Genomic DNA, 21,528 nt, shown 5'->3' on the forward strand with positions numbered 1-21,528 from the left:
CTCTGAGTTTATTTTTATGATAAACTCTTAACTAGATACTCCTGAAACATAAGAGTGCCCTAGCTTGCATTTCTTACGGATATTTTTAATAATTCAAATGAGCCTAATCTTAGCAATTTAGGGTCACAGTATCACCTAACAATTTCATTCTGAATCAAAAATAAAATATTTGATATAACATTCCAGACAAAATACATCTGACTATTTTAAAACTGAGTAAATAGCTGACAGAAATAAGTAGCTAAGGAAAATTTTAACAGCATTGTTGAACATTTCATAGCATTAAAAGCAAACTGAGAAGAATTTCCTATCAACCACTGAAGATTTTAATTGGCTGAGAAGCTCATTCAGTCAACTCCATTCAAATTCAATACTTGCAGAAAAGAAAAATCTGGTTGTTCAATGTTGCTAGTGAGTTCAGTTTGAGGAATCAAAGCATTCAGCAAATACTTACATATAAGGTAAAGCAGTAAAACCAGGCAACATCTCAGCAAGCATGGAAGTTGATTTAGTGCAGGAAAGACCCACTGAAAAATAATCAGGAAAACCACTGTAATTGTATAGCACATGGGATAGGTGTTATGGTGGAGAGGCACACAGGGCCAGAAACACCTGCGGTTTTAGAGAAACTGACCTCCTAGCAAAAGGGGTCAGGGACCAGTTCCCTGAAGAAGTGACCCTTAAGCTGACATTGCAGTGGCAGCATAAGAGTCAGCAATGAAGAGAAAAGGGAAAAAGGAGAAAGTATTCCAGGCAAGGGCACTAGTATGTACAAAGGTCCCTTGGTCTTCAGAGCCTGGTGAACAAGAGGGATTAAAGGAAGGTTAGTGTGGCCAGAGCAAAGCCAAAAGCCTGGAGAGGCCAGTGGGGGTGGCACACAGGAGCCAAACGATTGGGTCACGTTCATCCATCTTTTTATAATTCAATCAGATATTTACTGAGAGCCTTCTGTGTGCCAAACAGTATTTCCTGCACAGGAACAGGACAGGTAAGGATCCCATTTTCATGGTGTTTACATCTGAGACGGATAACAAACATCTTTTAAAAACTCAGAGTGATCAGAGTTTTGAAAAGAATTAAAAGAGGGTGATATCAGTGTTTGGCAGCCACCACTGTAATAGTTCTTTCAAGCAAGAAACATCATTGGATGCTAAAACTAATGGGGGGGGAAAAAACCTACTATGGCAAATATTTACATAGTCTCCAAGTAACTCCTCAAAAGATACGTAACAATTATAAGAGCGAAATAGTAACTCTGCAGTGGAGCACTCGCAGATGCTGCCTTAGTCAAGGAAATCGGACGGGATGCACCAAGAACACAGTAGCACCTGGGTGGCGTTCCTGCCAAAAATGCATAATTTAACCTAACCGTGAGGAAACATCACCCCAACTCTGTAAAGTAAGTGACCTGGATCTGTAGAAAACCTCAAGGCTACAAAAGAAAGACTGAGGAAAAAAGGAGCACAAGGATTTGAGACCAGATCAAACACAGAGCCAGAAAGGAGTTGTTTCCTTTTGCTATAAGGAAGAGTAGTGGAACAACTGGCAAAGTATGAATAAAGTCTATAGACTATAGTATTGTACTGATGTTAGTCCCCTGGTTTTGATAGCTGTATTTGTTTATATAAGAGAAAGTCTTCTTTTAGGAAACAAAAGAATTTATGGGTAAATGGGCATTATGTCTGCAATTTATTCTCACAGAATATATGTTTGTGTGTGTGTGTATAAATATATATATATAGAGAGAGAGAAACGCCACACTTCTGAAGTAGTGATACTTACTTAGGTTGATACATAAAAAAAGCACCCCCGCGCCCCGCCCCCATGAAAGAGCATTTTGGACAGAGGATACAGCTGGTGCAAAGGCCCTGAGGTTGGAAAGCACTTGAGTTAAAAGAGCAGAGAGGCAGCCAGCGAGGCTGAAGCTGAGCATAAGGGGCAGGTATTATGAAATGGGAGCAGAGAGGAAGTTTGCCTCTTTTCTGAGAATAACACAAAGCAATAGTGGGTTTTAAACAGGAGGATATAAAGGCCCAATTTGCATTGTGAAAGTTCACATTGGCTACAGCATGAAAAACGGACTGGGAAGAGCACAAATGGGCAAGGGGAAACCAGTTCGAGGCAAGTGGAGATGTCCCGGTGGAATGATGCGGCTTGGACGCATGGCATGGGGAGGGGAGGCGGGTGGAGAAAAGTGTTTGGGGTGTTTAGGAAACAAAACTGAGTGGGGCTTGGTGGTGGCCTGGAGGTGCCCTCTGGTTCTTTTCTTTCAAGCTTTGGATCAGTTAAAGAACTGAACCTAAGATTTCCTGGTTATGGCGTTTTTTTCTTGCTGGTTTCTTATTCCCACACCCCATTTCTGGTCAGTGCCACAAAATACTGAGTCAGAGACTGAGCAAGTTTATGCTGTGGGGAGAAAGCCTTAGGAGTGTGGAAATGGTACTCAGAGGTACGAAAACGGCCGGTCTCCTTGGAGGCTAAGCCATCTCTGAAGCAAGCACCGTGTTTCTAAGGAGCAGGGAAGGCCACGTGCTGAAGGGCAGGTCCGTATCAAGAGCCAGATGACAGCCTCAGAACAAACTCCCCGGGGGAGCAGCTGTCTGTCCTTACCAGTAGATTGCCCACCCCTTTCCTGAGGAAATCACAGCAGATGCTTTCTACATAGTGTCCAATTACTGCAAGGAATCTCACCATTTTTATGATTAATCAATTGTATACTCAGGGATGTATATGAGGGTAGGTATCCAATGACAATAAAAGACCCTCCAGAGAGGAGATAAACTGAGTCCAACCCCTGTAGCCAACAGTAAGAGAAACAGATTATCTCTCTATATTACATAAATAACTCTTGGCATAGATTCTTGCCTACACAAGGACTGTCTTAATCAAACTTCACTGGTGAAATGAATTTTAATTCACAGGTGATATAAATGGTGGAGAAAGGTGGTAAATAATAGATACACCTTTGACAGAACTTAAATGATAATTAGCTAGTGAATCTGGTACCTTTCTCCCAGTAATTGTGATTATCACTTATAGAACAGAACCCAGGGAAGCAGACTTGACCCAATGGATAGGGCATCTGTCTACCCCATGCACAGTGCTGATGTGCATAAGAAGTGCCGTGCCATGCAGAGGTGCCCCCTGTGTAGGGGAGCCCCATGCGCAAGGAGTGCACCCCATAAGGAGAGCCGCCCAGTGCGAAAAAAAGTGCAGCCTGCCCAGGAATAGCGCCGCACACACGGAGAGCTGACGCAGTGATGATGCAACAAAAAGAGACACAGATTCCCGCGCCGCTGACAACAATAGACGCAAACAAAGAAGAACACGCAGCAAATGGACAGAGAACAGACAACTGGGGTGAGGAGGGGGAAGGGGAGAGAAATAAAATAAATCTTAAAAAAAAAAATAGAACCCAATAAATAAAGATAGCTTTTGTGTTTAAGGGGATTCTTCCAAGAAGGAATTCAACCAAGAAAGAAAATTCCATCTTGCTTTGCAAGACTGAGCTCAAATGTCTTGCAAAGATGTTCTCTCTGCTCTCTCCAGTAGAATGAGCAGGTCTCTCCTACCAGCCCTTATAGCTCATCACTGGGTAGTGAAATCAGTCACCACGGTAAGTCTTGCTGAACCATCCCTAGCACGTGACTAAGTTTCTCATTCTGGAGGCTTAAGGAAGATGCAAATATTATAAAGCTTTGCTAATAAGAGATGAGGTAAAGAGCCATGCCCAAGGTCACACAGCTGTAAGTGGGTACAAGCAGTATTCAATGCAGGCAGTCTTACCTGCCCCCTCCCAGGTGGGGTAGCATGGGAAAACACTGCCTGTGGGGTCACGTCTTTATTTGGTAATTTATAAGCTGTGAAGCCCTAGGATACTCACTGAGCTCCTGGCTTCAAGGATTGCCAGTCTTCCCAGAGTTCCAGGGCTTGTTCCCATTTGGCAGGAAGGCAGCAGCGGCTCCGGACTGGGCTTTTCATATCGATGCACAGCGAGGAGCTGCCAGATTAGCTTCTGAGCCTCAGACAAATGTTTTTGGATGGACTGATGTGGGCACCATTGCTGTCTGAGTTTTTCAAGAATGAAAGAGGCACTGGGCTAAGTGCTGAGGAGACAGCAAAGATGCAGCAAACGCACCCTCCACGCAGGAGCGGAGAGCCCAACAGTAGATGCAAACAAGAGCCAAGCCTCAAGATTTCAACCCAGGGCCAGGTATGGTGCTTTCTCATCATGCCACAGCACAGTGGCTCAGGCAAGAGAAACCTCATCCTGTCTTCAGCTAAATGACTTTTCCTTCCACCTCCTACACATGTTTTGAGCTCCAGTGTCTTTTTATGGGTCAGTGGCTTGGGAACCATTTATTTCAGATTGGCCTTCCTGAACATTACTCAGAATAGACAAATCATTCCCTTTGTACTCGGGGGGACAATTTGAAATTCAGATTTTTTGTACAGTAGGTCAGCTATCCAAATGGTTCAAGGGCATCTGCTCCTTTGAGCTGCTGCATTTAGTGATGAAGCCTATGGGATCTGCACTTTCTTGGAAGTTTATAATGACACAAAGTTAATGGTGTTTGTTGTTGTTTTTTTTTTTAAATTCTTGACATGTTTTTCTGAAGACATGAAGAACAGGTATTTTGACATCCCATATTGGTTTATCCACCCAGCACCCAAGAAAAAGCTTGCCTTTGTGACTGGCTAGAGTATGGAAATGGCACAAACACACAACTGGCTTCCCTGTGCCAGAATGCTCCTCTTGCTCAATTCTGAACACTCCTCTACTCAGGTCTGATGATACGTGGGTCCTTCCCTCCTCCTTACCCTGAGTGCCAAGAGGTAGGATTAGAAATGTCATATTCAAGCAGAGGTATAAGAAAGAAACCTTGTCCAGAATCTGTTCTAATTACTTACTGTTAGTCAGGATAAACAGGTGATGCTGCATATATAAAAAGCAATCCTTGTTCCTCACAGTACACATCCTCTGAGCCACCAGATTGTCACTACAGGTCACAAGCTGACGGAGTAGCCATTGTCTGGGATATTGCCAATGTTGTGGATTGAACTGTGTTCCCCAAAGAGATATGCTCAAGCCCTGACCCCCAGCACCTGTGAATGTGACCTTACTTGAAAACGGTGTCTTTGCAGAGGTAATCAGTTTAAAATGAGGTCCTACTGGATTAAGGCGGCCCTAAATCGAGCATGACTGGTGTCCTTATGAGAAAAAGGAAATTTGGACACTGGGCCAGAGACACAGGAACAAGACAGCCATGTGAAGACAGGAGCAGCTAGAGTGATGCTGCCACAACCCAGAGAACACCTGGGGCCACCAGAAGCTGGAAGAGGCAAGGAAGGGTCTTCCCTAGCGCCTTCGGGGGGCAGGGCTCTGCAGACACTTGGATTTTGGATGACCGGCCTCCAGACTGAGAGGGAACAAACATTTGCTTGAAGCCACCCAGTCTGTGGTGATTTGTTACCGCAGCCCTCCATACATCCAGTTTCATTACAGAGGGCAATGAAAGTGTTCCAGAATATGAAGCTTGTACTCAGAAGTGACAAATATCATTGCCAGTTCCATTTTATAAGCCAATGCAAATGGCACCATCAAGACTGACCTTAACAGAGACATTTATAATCTTCCCTGAGGGCAGGGAAAGGCACTGAAGAGGGAGAAACTAGAATATTTGATGGAACAGTGATGCAATTTACAATAGTCACCCTTCCAGTCTCTCCTCCTAAGACTGATATCAGTGTGTCAGGGAAATAAAAGCCTCCCCCAAGGAGAGCTGTATTAATATTTTGAATAATAACACAGGTTACCATATCTGCCTTTAGTTGTATATACCATGTGCTAGGCAACAATGCTAAACACAAACATTTCATCTTAGTAATCCTCTTGACAGACACCCCAATGCAGAAATATTGTCCCCATTCCATAAACAAGGAACAAGTTCAGAAAGCTTAAATAACTTAGTTAAGGCTAAAAAGCTGTTAATTGGTTGAAACAAGATCCCAGACCTGTTCTACTCCAAAGTCACTAAAAAGAACTGTATCTTTGTGTTTTGTGTTGTTTCAAAATTGAATTAGGGAAGCAGACATGGCTTAGCTGATAGAACATCCGCCTACCATATGGAGGGTCCAGGGTTCAAACCCAGGGCCTCCTGATCCATGTGGTGAGCTGACCCACGCACAGTGCTGCCATGTGCAAGGAGTGCTGTGCCACACAGGGGTGTCCCCACATAGGGGTCCCCATGTGCAAGGAGTACACCCCGCAAAGGAGAGCTGCCCCATGTGATAAAAGCACAGCCCTCCCAGAAGTAGCACTGCACACAGAGAGAGCTGACACAGGAAGATGATTAAACAAAAAAAGAGACACAGTTTCTCAGCACCAGAGGATAATGCAAGCAGACAGAAGAATACACAGGAAATGTGCACAGAAAGCAGACAACTGGGGGAGGGGGGGGGGGGAGAGAAATAAATAAAATAAATCTTTAAAAAATAAAATAAAATTCAATTAGGTCAACGTTCTAGAGCTCTGTAAGCTTCCCACCAAAGGGTTCCCTCCATAACATCAGAAGTGCTTCATGGATGCAGCAGTTTTCTTAGGAAGATCAGCATCGTGTACTATCCACATCAGGACAAACATACATTTGGTACCATTTTTGCTAAAAATATTCTCATTTTCTACATGGAGGTGAGAATGTTTTCTTTGCTTTTAGACTACTCTTTCCTCCTGTTCCGGAAAGTCTGTTAAAGAAGCACTACTGACTACCATAAACAATAACGCAAAACAAACGAATTAATTCCAGCAATGAGGCTGCTGGATCAACAAGCGTATATGTGTGTTTTTTAATTAGGAGCAATTGCTTAATTCCTTTCCAAAAAGGCAACACCATTCCCATTGCCACCGGCCCTCTTTCCACATCCAGCACAGGGTATTGTTACTCTTTCATTTTGGACAATCTGCTGAGTAAGAAATGGTGTCTGACTGTTCATTTTCTTTACAAATCCCTCACCACTAGTGAGGTCGAACATCTTTTCACGTGTTTGTTGACCACGGGATTTACTCGCCTGTGACTTGCCTATTCCTCACCCACTTTTACACTAGCGTGTTAGTCCTTCATCCTCCTTGCATCATCCATCACATTGTTAGTTGTCTGCTCAATGTGTCTCCTGACTACATTCCATGCGGGCAGGGACCACATCTGTCCTGTTCATCTCCTCTATTCCCAGACCTGACACCACACCTGACATACTGCAGGCTCTCAATGTTTATTTAAAAAAAAGAGAGAGAAGCCATTTCAACCTGTCAGGCAGACTTTAGATTAATCATATTTGGGGCTCTTTCCAGTACCACCGTGAGCACAAATATGATAGAGTAGCATTGTCAGGAAACCCCAGAGAGACACCTACAGCCGACCCATTGGTCTGAGAGAGCTATGAGTCAAAGACACTTGAGACTAAGTCGTGCTTTTCATTGTTAGCCAGACCAGGCTGGAGCGGGAGGTGTTGAGGGCCCTCTGGGCTTACTGCGTATCAAGGGTTTCTTGAGCCCTACTGCCATCCTGCCCAGCCCTTGGATTTTCTACTTCATTTGTGGATTAGGAAGTGAGGACATATTTCCACCCTAAGACTCAAACCAGGAGAGTCTAAGCGCCGTGCTTCTGTTCTCCTGGGCCTCACCTGCCCCCACATCTGTTCACAAGGTGGAAGACACCAAGCTGCTTTCCCTTGGCCTCGTGGAGTCTCCTGGGCCATACAAGGCAAAAAAGGAAGAACCAAAAGAAGGAGGTCTTTATGATTCGTTCTCCTACCAAAATGGGCTCCTCATTAGGGGCTCATTTTATCTGAATCTCTTCCTACCCAGGAATAGAGGCATGAACTTGACTGCACTGGTGACTAAAGTGTGTGGCCACAGTGGTGATCACTGAAGCCCCTTTCCATGGATAAGGTCTCTTGAACAGCTTTGCAGCATCTCCCGTCTCTGAGAAGGTGGAAGCCTCTGTTTTTTGCTGTTCTAAATGTTGACCAGAAGAGAGAGCATTCCAAGAATAGTACTTTAAACATGGTAGTTATGTCTTTAGGGGGATTGAGGGGTATAGAAAGGACAGTTTGAAATTCCATTAGAGCACATTAAGGAAAATAGCATGAACTTAGGAGGGCAAACACACACCAAGACATTAAATAATTTAAAAGGCACTTAGCATAGCCATACAAGTAAAGGCACTTGAATGAATGGCTTGAGCTGTGCTCAGCTAAAATGTTTGGCAGGATTAAACTTGGAGGCTGATGCTAAAAACCTGGAATTCTATAGGAAGCACCCTTGTGAAGGACAGGACAAATGTTTAACAAGGGAGACTTCCCAGTCACCCTTGTTGTGTATGGCAGTCACCCACTAGCTGCCCAGACAATAGTTGTCTACCCTTCTTTCCTAATAAAACCCCAGTTTCATTAGAAGTACAAAGTGCCCAACTGAAAAACTGCATTTTCCAGACTTCTGTGAAGTTAGAGACATTTGACACAGTCTTAATAAATAAAGTGTAAGCAGATATCTGCTGGGAATGTCTAAGAAAGTCCATTTTCCTGATAAAAATTCTGCCCCTTCTCCTTCACCACTTCCTCCTTCTGCTCCCTGTCTAGAAGGTGGATGAGAGGCTGGAAAAGGCGTAGCTGGTTTGCAAACTTTCATGAGAAGGGACACCACCTGCTAAGTGTGGCAGAGCAGAGACAGAAGGAGCCTGGAAGGTTGGTGCCATCACGAGCCACTGCCTAGTCCCCCGGCTGCTGTCCTCTGGACTTCCTAGGTGAGGGAAATAAACTCCCATTTGGCTAAGTCACTGTGGTTGGGTTTCTGCTTCAGGTAGCTGGATGCAATCTTTAACCAACATAGAGTGTTAGACAAAAATTACCCTGTTCAATATGTTTGGCAATTAATGGGGTAAACACAAATCTTCATTAGAGGACCTCTGCAATGAGATGCTCGATGACAGCCCAAGAGGAGGGTACAGTGTCACCCAATTTCTTTTGACCATGTAAGCTTTTATTCCACATTACCTCTCTTGGCACTAGTGTCCTATGAAGTATACTTTGGGGAACATTGTCTCAAGTGCTTTATCCTGCTCTCTCTCCTGGGCCCAGTGAAACAACATGCCCTTGTAGGACATAAGCATAAGTTCTTAGTAAAAGCTTTAGTGTAAAACTTGATCGTGGACTCTTAAAATTATTTTAACTTTTTCCAGCCCCAGGGAATAGAACTTAGGGTCAGCACCAAGGTCTGGTTGCCCAGAGAGCCTGTCTATTCCCCACCCATCTCCTCTGCCAAATCTTATTCTTTCTTTCTCTGTATCTTGAAAGCAAATAACATCTTAAATTCTGATATTAAACAAGGGAGAAGTTGACATTAAAAAGAAAAGCCCTGAAGAGCCACTTTTCAGAAACCCTGCATTTGGCATGAATTACCTGCCTGGCCTGGGGTCAGAGCCCTGTGCCTTGGTGCACTGAAAGATCTAAATGAGAGGACTGATTCTTTAGATAGGGCCGTGTTAGAAATTACTAAGACAAAAATGAATGTAACTCTCTCTTACCCTTAAGAGAAACTTACATATAGCATTAGGTAAATTATTCACATTATAAAATATGTCTTTAGGAACAAATTTACCAAAGATTTCCTTTAAGTAAAAGGCATAAAGTATTTCCTTAACCTGCTCTTCTCCAACCTAAACCCACGTTTCTTTAAACTTTCTTCATATGAACTAGTTTCTATCTGCTTGACCATTTAGGATGCTTATTCCTGTGCCCCTGGCATTTCTCATCACCTTTACAAGCATGATGACCTACAAAGAGCACAGTAGTCTCAGAATGGCTGAACACAAAAGAAAATTATGATAGGAGAGGAAAACATATTGGAGCTCGAATGTCATTTCTCAGTATATCCCACAAGTTACAGAATATGCAGTGATGTAATGAGAAATAAAAGAATCACTGCTTTTTGCAAGTAGACAATGTCTTAGGAGGGTGCATTACAATACTGTAATTAGACATAACTATTTTTGATGTCTTAAATGCATACAGACCTTGTCAAAAAAGGGTTGAGGAAGCCACAGTGAGTATAAATTCTAACAGGCACACCCTTTGGATATTTGCCTGTGGGCATTTTCAATGTAATTTGCATTTAGCAAGGACACAGACAACTGAAAGTATGATACTGGCTCCCTTATCTCAAAGTATATCAATAACACTAGTGACTATTTTATTTTTAACAAAGGAGAAAAACAAACCAAAAGAATGAATTGGGGTTAAGTGATACACCATAGGTAGGAGTTACCTAGTTAGAAGTTAAAGTTTATTCTTATACAACCCACAAATAAATATTGCCAACCTGTCCATGTTTCTCACACAAAAGAGTGAAATTAATAATAGTATCTAGGCAGTGGACTTGGCCCAGTGGTTAGGGTGTCTGTCTACCACATGGGAGGTCCGCAGTTCAAACCCTGAGCCTCCTTGACCCGTATGGAGCTGGCCCATGTGCAGTGCTGATGTGCGCAAGGAGTGCCGTGACATGCAGGGGTGTCCTCCACCTAGGGGAGCCCCATGCGCAAGGAGTGTGCCCCATAAGGAGAGCCACCCAGCACGAAGGAAAGTGCAGCCTGCCCAAGAATGGTGCGGCACACACCGAGAACTGACACAACAAGATGATGCAACAAAAAGAAACACAGATTCCCATGCCACTGACAACAACAGAAGTGGACAAAGAAGACGCAGCAAATAGACACAGAGAACAGACAACCAGGGTGGGGGGGGGAGGGCAGAGAAATAAATAAATAAATAAATCTTTTTTTAAAAAAAGCATCTACTTCATGGGAGTTCTTATTATGATTAGTCTTTAAATATATACAAATAAAAAAATCCATCATTAGCAAACAGCCTAACATACAGGAAGTAATCAATGTATGCTACCGCTATGATTATGGAGGCAAGTGGAAACACCAGATGTATGTGTTAGGTCACTGAGACAACAAAACTTACTGATGGATTGGATGGTAGAGTGAAGGAAAGAGAGAAACCAAGGACAACACCAAGATTTTTGGCCTGAGTGACTGGGATGCTGAGGTAAGGAAAATGCAGAGAGAAGGAGCTAGGAAGAAAGAAGCCAGGAGCCCTTATAAAACTCTTATATAGCTCTTATATAGCTCTTATATAGCTTATATAGCTCTTATATAGCTCTTATATAACTGGGCCTTGTTATTCTGGTTCTGAGATTCCTATAAGACATCCAGGCGAATATGTTCAGGAGGCAGTTGGGTATACAAGTCTGCAGCCTCACAAACTCAAAGTGTCATCTAAGGATCTGCAGCAGCAACTGGGAGCTTGTTAGAAACGCAGAATTTCAAGCCCTGTCCCAAACCAGTAAAATCTCTATTTCCCCCAGATTAAAACTTCCCCATTAAAATTTGAGAAGCCCTGGACTAGAGTTCTGGGGAGGTAGATGGTGGACTTATTAGCATATAAATGGGGTCTAAAGCCAAAGCTTAGATGAGCTCTCCCGGACAGAGGCTGTAGTGAAAGTAAGTGACCCTGGGCAGAGCCATTGGGCTTCCCACACCTACAGGTCTAGAGAAAGAGAAGGGAACCACAAAGATGATCAACAGCCAGTGAGATCAAGGGAAAACCAGGAGAATGAGGTGCCCCAGAAGGCAAGAGACCTGAATGTTTCAAGAAGTGGTCAATTCTGTTAAATGCTGCTGATGGCTTGAGTAAGGTAAAAACAGAGACGAGGTCATCAGACATGGCAATGTAGAGGTCATCAGTGACCTTAACAAGAGCAGGGGATAGAAGCCCAAGAGCAGATAGCAGGAAGAGCAAATAGGACAGGGAACAAGGGCAACTCTTTCAAGGAGTTGTGTTGGGAAGATAGAGAAATGGGACAGTAGCTGGAATTATTTAGGTAAGCAATATTAGAAATGGCTGAATGCCAATGGGAGAGAGAAAGGGATGGGAAGAGGGAGGACAAGAGAAAGAATGGAACTGATGCAGGAAGGAGCAGGATCAATTCCGGAGTAGTGTTTGAGAAGGTGACAAAGAAGGGGCCCAGAGCCCAGGAGGAAGGAAGGCCTCTGATAGAAGGCAGGCCACCTGACCCAAAGCAAGAGGTGGGAAAGCAGGGACAGATGCAGGAAGGCTGGTAGATTTAGCAGTAAGAAGATAAGGGAGCACCTGGCTCATTGCTTTAATATTTCTTAATCATGTCAAGGGCAAGAATATCAGCAGGGAGAGAGGAAATGGGAAGGGAAAGAGATTTGGAGAAGAGGGATTAGTCGTTTTGGAGAGTGTGAAAGTGAACACCCTCAGAAAAGCCAGGTAGTGTGGGGTATTCAGATTCTGGGCCACGAATATTATTTTTCAATCCAGGTTATTCTCTATCATGTTTCATTCCTCAGAAAGTGTTCTGTTCCAAGGCATACATCCACAAATCACTAGAAAATATAGCATATCCACATCAATCCTCATTATTCCTATAAGTATTTTATTACATTCAAGGTCACCATGAGAACAGAGCTGGACAAGGGAGTCATCATGGAGCCACAGCAAGATGATGATGAGAAACGATAGACACCTGTCATTGCCATGAGATTTATGGCTGGGGCTGGAAGGATACAGGAATTAGTGACATGAGAACAGATGCCTCAAGAGAGGGAGTTTTTCTCCTCTTCTTACAGTTCACAAGAACTGCTAGGAGGTCCTTCATGAGACTAATACTTCCGCAAACAATACCAGATACTGTTAATTGCTTTTAATTGAGTTTTGAATGATCCCAAACTCAGTAATGCCTCCTTGGGTATCTTCATTTCTGCTTGGAAACCAATCTCATTGAACAATCATGTAACGCTGTGCAGCACCCCTAATCCAGCTATGTAAAGCCCATTTATGTGATCCAAAATCCAAGCCTCTCAAGCCAGGCTCACCCCAGCACACTGATCCCTACAAGCACTGTCCTGTGGCAGCTGGCTCAACTCCCCCATCCCACATGCCCCAGGACCCGGACAAGGGTACATAACCTCCTTGGGACTTACAGCCGCCTCCATCCTCTTCTCCTTCAAAAACCCCCATCATCTTGGAAGCACCCATCCTCAAACTTGAACTCCCATCACCCCTCCTTCTTCGACAGCAGCCTCTGCCATGCCTCCCCGTGGTCATATTTCCTAGATCTCGCCATCACCAAGAAGATCACCACTTCCAAAGTCTGGATTTTGACATCCTATTTCCCTGTCCAACCCCTTCAGCAATTCTCCCATGTCTGAGAGACTTCCTACTCTTTCCCTTCTCTCCCCACAACCTCCACTCTTTGCATCCCTCCTCATCTAACTTAAATCAAGCAGTCCTTGCAAAACACCTCTAATTCCTCTTCTCTCTCCCTCCACTGTTCCCACCCCACAGAGTCCTCAGCTTGGTTAAATCCAACATCAACTTGCTCCCAGTCTGCATCTGAGCAGTTGAAACTTGCATACAACTGGGCTGACTGACTCACTTCAAAATTACCTCCATTTCAGAGGATTTAACATTGCCAGACAATCTGCCCATCCCTGGTATAGACTCTTTAAGAGGACCATTTTCCACCTTCTCCTCTCCTCCTCAAATCTTATAACTCTCCTTATCCCTACTCAGCACATGATGTCATCTCAAATCACATCATGGAAATGGCTGCAGTTGGCCACACTAACTAATCCTCTGACCCAATCCCACTAACACACCTGAGTCAACTCAATGCTACCTCCCCAGAGAGGCCTTCCCTGGCCATCCTGGCTAAAGGACTCTCCTGTAATCACTTCTTCATTTTACCTGCATATTTCTTTTTAACAGGGGTCAGTGATTAGCATGTTGGTTTTTTGCACAAGTAGCATCTACCTCCCTGCTCCTGGCATCCAGCACTGCCCACGCTCCCTCCCCCCCCCCCCCCCCCCCCATTGGGAACAGGACCTGCACATAGGGAGTATTTAGGAAGCTGTCTGGTGGGTTTGTGTCTGGTCGAACCATACAGAAGAGCCCACTATACGTGATTCTTTACTCACTGTTGCTAGTACATCTCAGTTTTTAAAAGTTTTCATGAATATGTTTTCTGAGATCTTCCTTTACCCTTCCCAGGAGAATTAACAGTAGGGCTGCTATCTGGGCCAAGTTTATCTTGTTAAAGAAATATTTACATAAAACTTTGTTTTTGACATTTTGCCTTTCAGCACAGTAATAGGTGTTGCTCTGCATGTACAGTGGCAAGGCAATCTCATCCATTCCTTCCTCAGTGTCTACATACTTTTTTTAAAAATTTGTCTTCTAAAAATTTTAGATCACAGTAAAGTCACATATACAATATAGGAAATTCCCATATACCAAACATCAAACCTTTTTCCCACTTTCCCAGCAATGATTTTACGCTATTTTTCATTTTTAAATACCCCAATTTATTTTTTACTTTTAGGTTTTCTAAATTATTATGTATTCTATTTCTAAATTAAACTTGTCAATACTATTTCATTTTCCTGATAGTTGAATTTGGCAATATATTAGGCTTCATTTTTGAAGAAGTTTTTGATTACAAAGGGGTTCAACTATGGCAGAGGAGGAGCACTGGTGTGGAGTGTCATTGATGGGGGATGCATGGGTGGGAGGGAGTTCTTCAGGGCAAGCATATAGGGTATATAGATACGTTCAGATGTTCGTTGAGTATTGTCATAGTGGATAGAGTTACACATGACAACTAAGGGAGTGATGAGTTACCATCCTGGAGAGCTCTGTTGCATTCCCCTATGGAAAAGCAATAATCCCCCAGTGCAAGGACAAAGACAGTTAAGAAGGATGGTCCAGTGATGGGCCCTTGATACTGATGAATATACTTATGAGCCTGTGTGCTTGAAATTTCAACTAGGCCTAAAGCTGCAGGGTGCCTAAGAGTTACCTCCTGAGAGCCTCCATGTGCTCAAATGTGGCCACTCTCTAAGCCAAACTCAGTATGTAAAGGCTTACCTTCTCCCCAGTATGGGACAGGACTCCTGGGGATAAGCCTCCCTGGCACCGAGGAATTAGTACCATCACCAGCTGGTGATCCAACTAGAAAAAGACCTTGAATAAAAGGGGGAAATGGTAAACACAAATGAGTTTATATGGGTAAGCAACTTTAAAATTGGTCAGGAGGTCATCAGAGGGGCCACGCTTATGCACATCTCAGCAGGATCCCAGAGACAGTCAAAGAAGATACAACCCCAGGTAGTGGTGTTCCTGAGAGCTACAGAGACACACAGCTTCTATGGTCATGACAGATGACTATATAGAGTTCACTGCCTTGCCCATGGGTCCTACTCTGGAATTTGTGCTCCTGATTGTGATGGAGTTAGACTCAGATGTGTCCTCTCTACACATGCCTCACTTGTCACTTTTACTGAAACCATGACTGGCGCTGGGGTTTATGTATAGGCAGGAGACTTGATCTCTGAACTGTCCATGTGCCAGCTGGACCCTGAGCCTCAGCTGAGTTGCAACAGCTATTCTCCAGTTCGTTGGACGTACACAGGTCAGCTGACGGGGAGGTGAGAATGGTTAACCACAAAACCAGGTAACCAAGAGTGTCTACAACTGCAAGTAGGAGAATTGCATCCATCAGCTATGTGGGATTTAAGTCTCCTCTCGATTTAGAGGTGGAGTGGACATCACCATCCCAGGGTCCACAAGATGAAAGAATATAATATGGATTAGAGTGGACTTGCAGGTATTCTACTATAGAACTGTTGTGACACTAGCAATGGAAGAAATTGCATCATTGATGTTGAGACGGTAGCCACGGGAGTTGCTGAGGGCAGGGAGAGGGAGGAAGAGGTGTGACATGGGGCATTTTCAGGACTCGAAGTTGTTCTGAATGATATTGCAGGGACAGATGCAGGACATTGTTTATCCTGCCATAACCCACTGGGTGAACTGGGGGAGAGTGTGAGCTACAATGCAAACTATGGTCCATCCAGTGTGGCAGCGCTTCAGGGTGTATTCACCAAATGCAACGAATGTGCCCTACTGATGAAAGGGGATGTTGATGTGGGGGGAGCAGAAGTGTGGAGGTAGGGAGAGGGATATATGGGAACCTCATTTTTGAACATAACATTTTCTGTGATCTATTTCTCCATAAAAAAAGATGATAAAAATATTTCTAAAAATATATAAGTAAATAAATAAAACCACCCCTAAAAAGAAAAACAAAAATTCACAGCAGGAGAAGATTTGGCTCAAGCAGTTGAGTTCCCACCTCTCACATGGGAGGTCTCAGGTTTCCCAGTGCCTCCTGAAAAATACAGAAAAAAAACAACAAGCATAACTAATGAAAAAAAGCAACTCAGGGGAGACAATGTTGCTCAGTGGTTGACCACCAGCTTTCCACATGTGAGGTCTGAGGTCCAACCCCTGGCCCAAAATTTACAGAAAACAACAACAACAAAATTTACTAAACTAAAGGTATAAAGTTCACAAATCAGAATAAGAAAAAAAAAAAAAAGGAATCAATATTATAGTTCATTTCCCTTCCTCCCTCCCTCTCTCCCTCTTCCCTCTCTCCCTGAGGAAATAGCCCCCTCATTATGTAAAACACAGAATCCTCCAGAGAAGAACTCCAGAAGTAGCCTGAGCAGGACTCAGATCCCCCAGCTCCCGCCTTCATCCCCTGAACATCACCTTTCCTTTGGCCTCTCTCCTCCACTCCCCCATGATGGTCTCCAGGGCTGCACCTGCTCCCATTCTCAGACTAAGGACACAAACACCCTTCCCCTGTCTGCTGACATTTAAAACACCAACAGACAACTAAAGAAGAGATATTGTGGAATGAAGCCCATGAAAAGATGCTCAGCATCATTCAGCATAGGGAAATGCAAATTAAAAATGACATACTACCACACACCAATGTGAATTAATTTTTAAAAGACAAAAACAACTAGAATTCTCATGCATTGTTGATGGTGACACAAAATGGTACATTTTGGAAAGAGTTTGGCAGTGCCTTGTGAAGTTACACATACACAAAAGACACCCTGCTGCAATCCCTAGGTATTTATCCAAGAAAACTGGAATCTTTCACCCACACACGTCTTTATGCCAATTTACACTGCAGCTCTAGTGATAATTGTCAACCACTGGAAGCAACTCCAAATGTCCTTCAATGATGAGTTAAATAAAGTGTAGTATATCCATATGTAATCCATACATATGGATCCGTCGTATATGTGTAGTACATCCAATACTGAATGTAGTACATCCATAGTAATCTAGATGAATCTCAAGCATTGTCCTCAGTGAAAGCAGACAGACACAAAAGCATACACTAGATGATTCCATTATATGCCTTTCTGGAGAAGAGAAAACTATAGGGACTGGTGGTTGCCAGGTGCTGGGGGTGGAGGGAGAGGAGAGGGAGAGGATCCACAACAAAGGGACACAGGGGAACTTTTCTATGTCTTAACATTGGCAGTGGTCATATGACTGCGTTTATCAAAATTAATAAGATTTTAAATCTAAAAAAAGTGGGTTGTGCTGTATTTATATCTCAATAAGCTTGCCTTTAATAAGTAAGCAAAACAGAAAAGCAGTCTGGATTTTTTTCCCCCAGGAAAGAACAAAATGATAATCTGCTTTTTCTGGGCTTGCATCCAACTGTCCATAAAATCTCTATGGGAAGCGGAAGTGGCTCATGCAATTGGGCTCCCATCTACCATATAGGAGGTCCAGGGTTCAATACCCAGGGCCTCCTAGTGAAGGCAAGCTGGCCCTTGTGGTGAGTTGGCCCATGTGGAGAGCTGGAATGTACAGGAGTGCCAGCCAATGTGGAGAGCTGATGCAGCAACATGACGCAACAAAAAGAGACACAGAGGAGAGAGAAAAAGAGACTTAGGGAGGGCGGGGCAAGATGGTGGTTGAGTGAGTGCACCTGATAGTCTCTCCTGCAAAGAAGCGGCTGAGCAGCGTTAGAAATTCTTCAGGACCAGGCTGTTTCGGGATTTTGCAGGGCAGGAGGTGTCTGGACATTGATTTGGCGGGAAGGTAACAGAGAAAATTCGTGTATAAGATAAAATTGAGGCTCTCTTACATGGAGTTAGGGGCTGCGTGCGGGACGCTCCCCCCTGGGATGGGCGGAACCACGGCAACAGCACCACGGCAGCAATTTCTGGAGGCTCTGCGGTACTGGGGAATTCATAAGCCCTGAGCGGGCTATTCAGGGGCTGGCAGGGCAGAAGGCCTTCGCAAACCGATTTGGGGAGACAGACTGGAGTTTTTTTTTGCGAGGCGGGGAATTTTTGATTTCTGACACGAATAATAGCGCTTCGGGCTAGAGCCCCGCACCCAAGGCCGGCTGCCGATCTGCAGTTGCCTTAAAACACTCGCAATAAAGAGACGTCACCAGGAGGCTGTTTCAGGGGCTTGCAGGGTGGGAGGCATCTGGAAGCCGATTAGGGGGGAATCTTTTGCGAGGCGTGGGAATTTCGGTTTTGGACACTGATATCGGCGCTTCCGGCTGGAGCCCCACCCCCGGGCCTGGCTGCTGATCTGCAGTGTCATTAAATTGGTTGCAGTGTAGAGGCGCCCCCAGCTGGCTTTTTCGGGGACTTGCAGGGCAGGAGGTGTCCTGAAGTCGAATTCATGATACAGCCACAGAAGAGACCCTAGTGAGAGGGTGAATTGTGGGTTTCTGACACATAGGTCAGAGTTTGCGGATGTGATCTCCCCCATAGGGCTGGCACCCAGCTGTGGGGATCCCTGAAGGCTGTGTTGCAGTGCGGTGCTCCAGGCTCCCTGTTAACCAGATTTTAGGTTGCTCCTAAACCCTGGTGGCCCACACCCCAGAGACTCAGACCTCTTGAGTCTGCAATATCACAGACTTTCCATCCCTGAATCCACCATGCCCTGAGGTCCATCTGAGGTCCTTGAATGTTCTAGCCCTCAACGTTTGCATTTTTTCTTTTTTGTTTTTTTGTTTTGTTTTGTTTTTTTATTTATTTTTTATTGTCCTGATTGCTAATATTGCATTATCTCCTAGTTTTTTCTCTCATTGTATCCCCCAAGGTCTTTTTTTTTTTCTTCAGTTATTTAGGGGTTTTTTGTTGTTGCTGTTGTTGTTGTTCTATATCTTTTTTTCTTTTCCTTACTTGTTCCCCTCCCTTTACCCACCCCCCCTTTTTCTTTCTTTCTTCTCTCTCTTTTTTTTCTCTTGTCCCTCATTTTCTTCTTATTTTATTTTATCTTAATTATACAATAGGTGCTGCAGGGAACACCTCACATTTGCTGGGTTTCCTGATCCTCCGTTGCCTCATTTCTGTGTGAATTGATTTTGGCTACCTACACTATCCCCTTTCCCCCACATCTTGATATCCTCCATCATCTACTGTCTATCCTATATTCCACCTCCTTTTCTTTGATCCCCAAAGCATCTAACTCTTAATTTCTAATACCTTTGTTTTGTTTTCTGTCTTTTATCCACTCTTGAAACTATTGCCTTTCTTTTCTCTTTCCCTCTCTCATGAAAACACTAGCTTTTTAATTCATACCATATTCCTCCCATATTCAGTCGACTACCTCATTATAGGTACTCTACTTACTGCTATAACTTTACACAACTTACATGAATCTAATATCCATCCTCCCAGATCTCATATTGTTGCTCTGTTAACATTTATTACCAATACTACTTTACACATTTTCCTTTCTTACACAATTGCCTTTCCCTGGCCCTAATACTTTCCTTCAAAGTGAACTCAGTCAGCAATAAGAAATGAGAATAAGAACAACAAAGTGACAAAGAGAAGATATAACACTTATGCAAAAACAAGAGCTAATTAATCCCCAAGACTAGACAAAGAAGCTAAGGAACTGATTAAATCCATCAAGATAAAATGATGACCAGACAGCAACAAAAATCTACAAACCAAACCAGTAATCAGGAAAACATGGCCGAATCCAATGAACAAACTAAAAACCAGGAAGGGGAGCAGAACTTCGCACAAGTAATTAAAGATCTCAGAACATATATCACAGACAAATTTAATGAAGTAAAGGAAGAGGTTAACAATATGAAGACAACACTTGGAGGGGAAATTGCAGACATATGCAAAAAGATAACAGATATGATGGGAATGAACACCATAGTTCAAGAAATCAAAAATACACTCACAGCAAATAGCAGCAGATTAGAAGAGGCAGAGCAGAGAATTAGCAATGTGGAAGACAGTACATCGGAAATCAAACAGATAGTAGAATTGATCGATAAAAAGATAGAAAAAATCCAGCTAGGACTTAGGGACCTGAATGACAATGCAAAACGCACAAACATACGTATTATAGGCATCCCAGAAGGAGAAGAGAAGGGAAAGGGGTCAGAAAGAGTGTTGCAGGAAATAATGGCTGAAAACTTCCCAAATCTACTGAAAGAAACAGATGTACATATCCAAGAAGCACAACGCACCCCAAACATCATAAACCCCAACAGGCCCACCCCAAGACATATACTTGTCAAATTATCCAATGCTCAAGACAAAGAGAAAATTCTAAAAGCAGCAAGAGAAAAGAAAACCATCACATACAAGGGAAGCTCCATAAGATTAAGTGCTGATTTCTCATCTGAAACCATGGAGGCAAGAAGGCAGTGGTATGATATAGTCAAGGTACTAAAAGAAAAAAATTTCCAACCAAGAATACTCTACCCAGCTAAACTAGCATTCAAAAATGATGGAGAGTTCAAAATATTCACAGATGAACAGAAATTGAAAGAGTATGCCAACAAGAAACCTCCCCTTCAAGAAAGTCTAAAGGGAGTTCTGCAGGAAGAAAGGAAAAAACAGGACAGGCAGAGTTGGAGGAGAGTGTAAGAGCAACAAAAAAGACAAAAAGAGAAGAAAACAAACAAACAAACAAAATAAAATATGCCAATAAAAATATGGCTAACATAAATAATTCCTTGAAAGTAATAACACTGAATGTCAACGAATTAAACTCACCTATCAAATGATTCAGACTGGGACATTGGATAAGGAAATATGACCCATCTATATGCGGTCTACAAGAGACACATCTTAGACCCAGAGATTCATGGAGGCTGAAAGTGAATGGTTGGAAAACAATCTTTTTTTTTTTTTTTTTTCCATTTTAAAAAAATTTATTGAAGGATATCCACTCATATATAAACATACATATATAAGCAATAAGAGTATAGTAATAATTGTGAACTTACAAAACAAACATTATACAGGGCTCCCATACTTCATACTACCCTAAATACCTCACATTGTTGTGAAATATTTTTAACTAATGATTAAAGCACATCCTCAAAATATTACTACTAGCCAAAGTATTTTACATTTGGTGTATATTTCCCCCAACAAACCCCATTATTATTTTATATCATTTACACATGACCATACATAAACAATTAGCATATAGTAAAGGTTTGAACTTACAAAGCAAACATACATAACATCATACAGGGGTCCCATCTACCAACTGACCACGAACACCTTG

At 43.1% G+C, this 21,528-nt stretch overlaps 1 protein-coding gene across 14 annotated transcripts in view; it reads right to left on the reverse strand.

Moving 5' to 3' along the window:
• The window catches only part of ADD2 (adducin 2), a 213,747-nt gene that overhangs the window by 92,238 nt on the left and 99,981 nt on the right, over positions 1-21,528 (reverse strand). For 5 of the 14 annotated variants that reach the window (XM_058278753.1, XM_004460130.4, XM_058278748.1 and 2 more), the window contains one exon: positions 455-527. The exons of 6 other annotated variants lie outside the window; for them this stretch is intronic. The gene's annotated coding sequence lies outside the window, so the exon portion shown is untranslated. Of the gene's footprint in view, positions 1-454; positions 528-15,012; positions 15,109-21,528 lie in introns of all 14 variants that reach the window. 3 more of the 14 variants (XM_058278744.1, XM_058278747.2, XM_058278751.1) reach the window with 2 other exon arrangements.

The sequence above is a fragment of the Dasypus novemcinctus genome, chromosome 17, assembly GCF_030445035.2.
Source record: "Dasypus novemcinctus isolate mDasNov1 chromosome 17, mDasNov1.1.hap2, whole genome shotgun sequence".
In the NCBI taxonomy this organism is placed as follows: domain Eukaryota; kingdom Metazoa; phylum Chordata; class Mammalia; order Cingulata; family Dasypodidae; genus Dasypus; species Dasypus novemcinctus.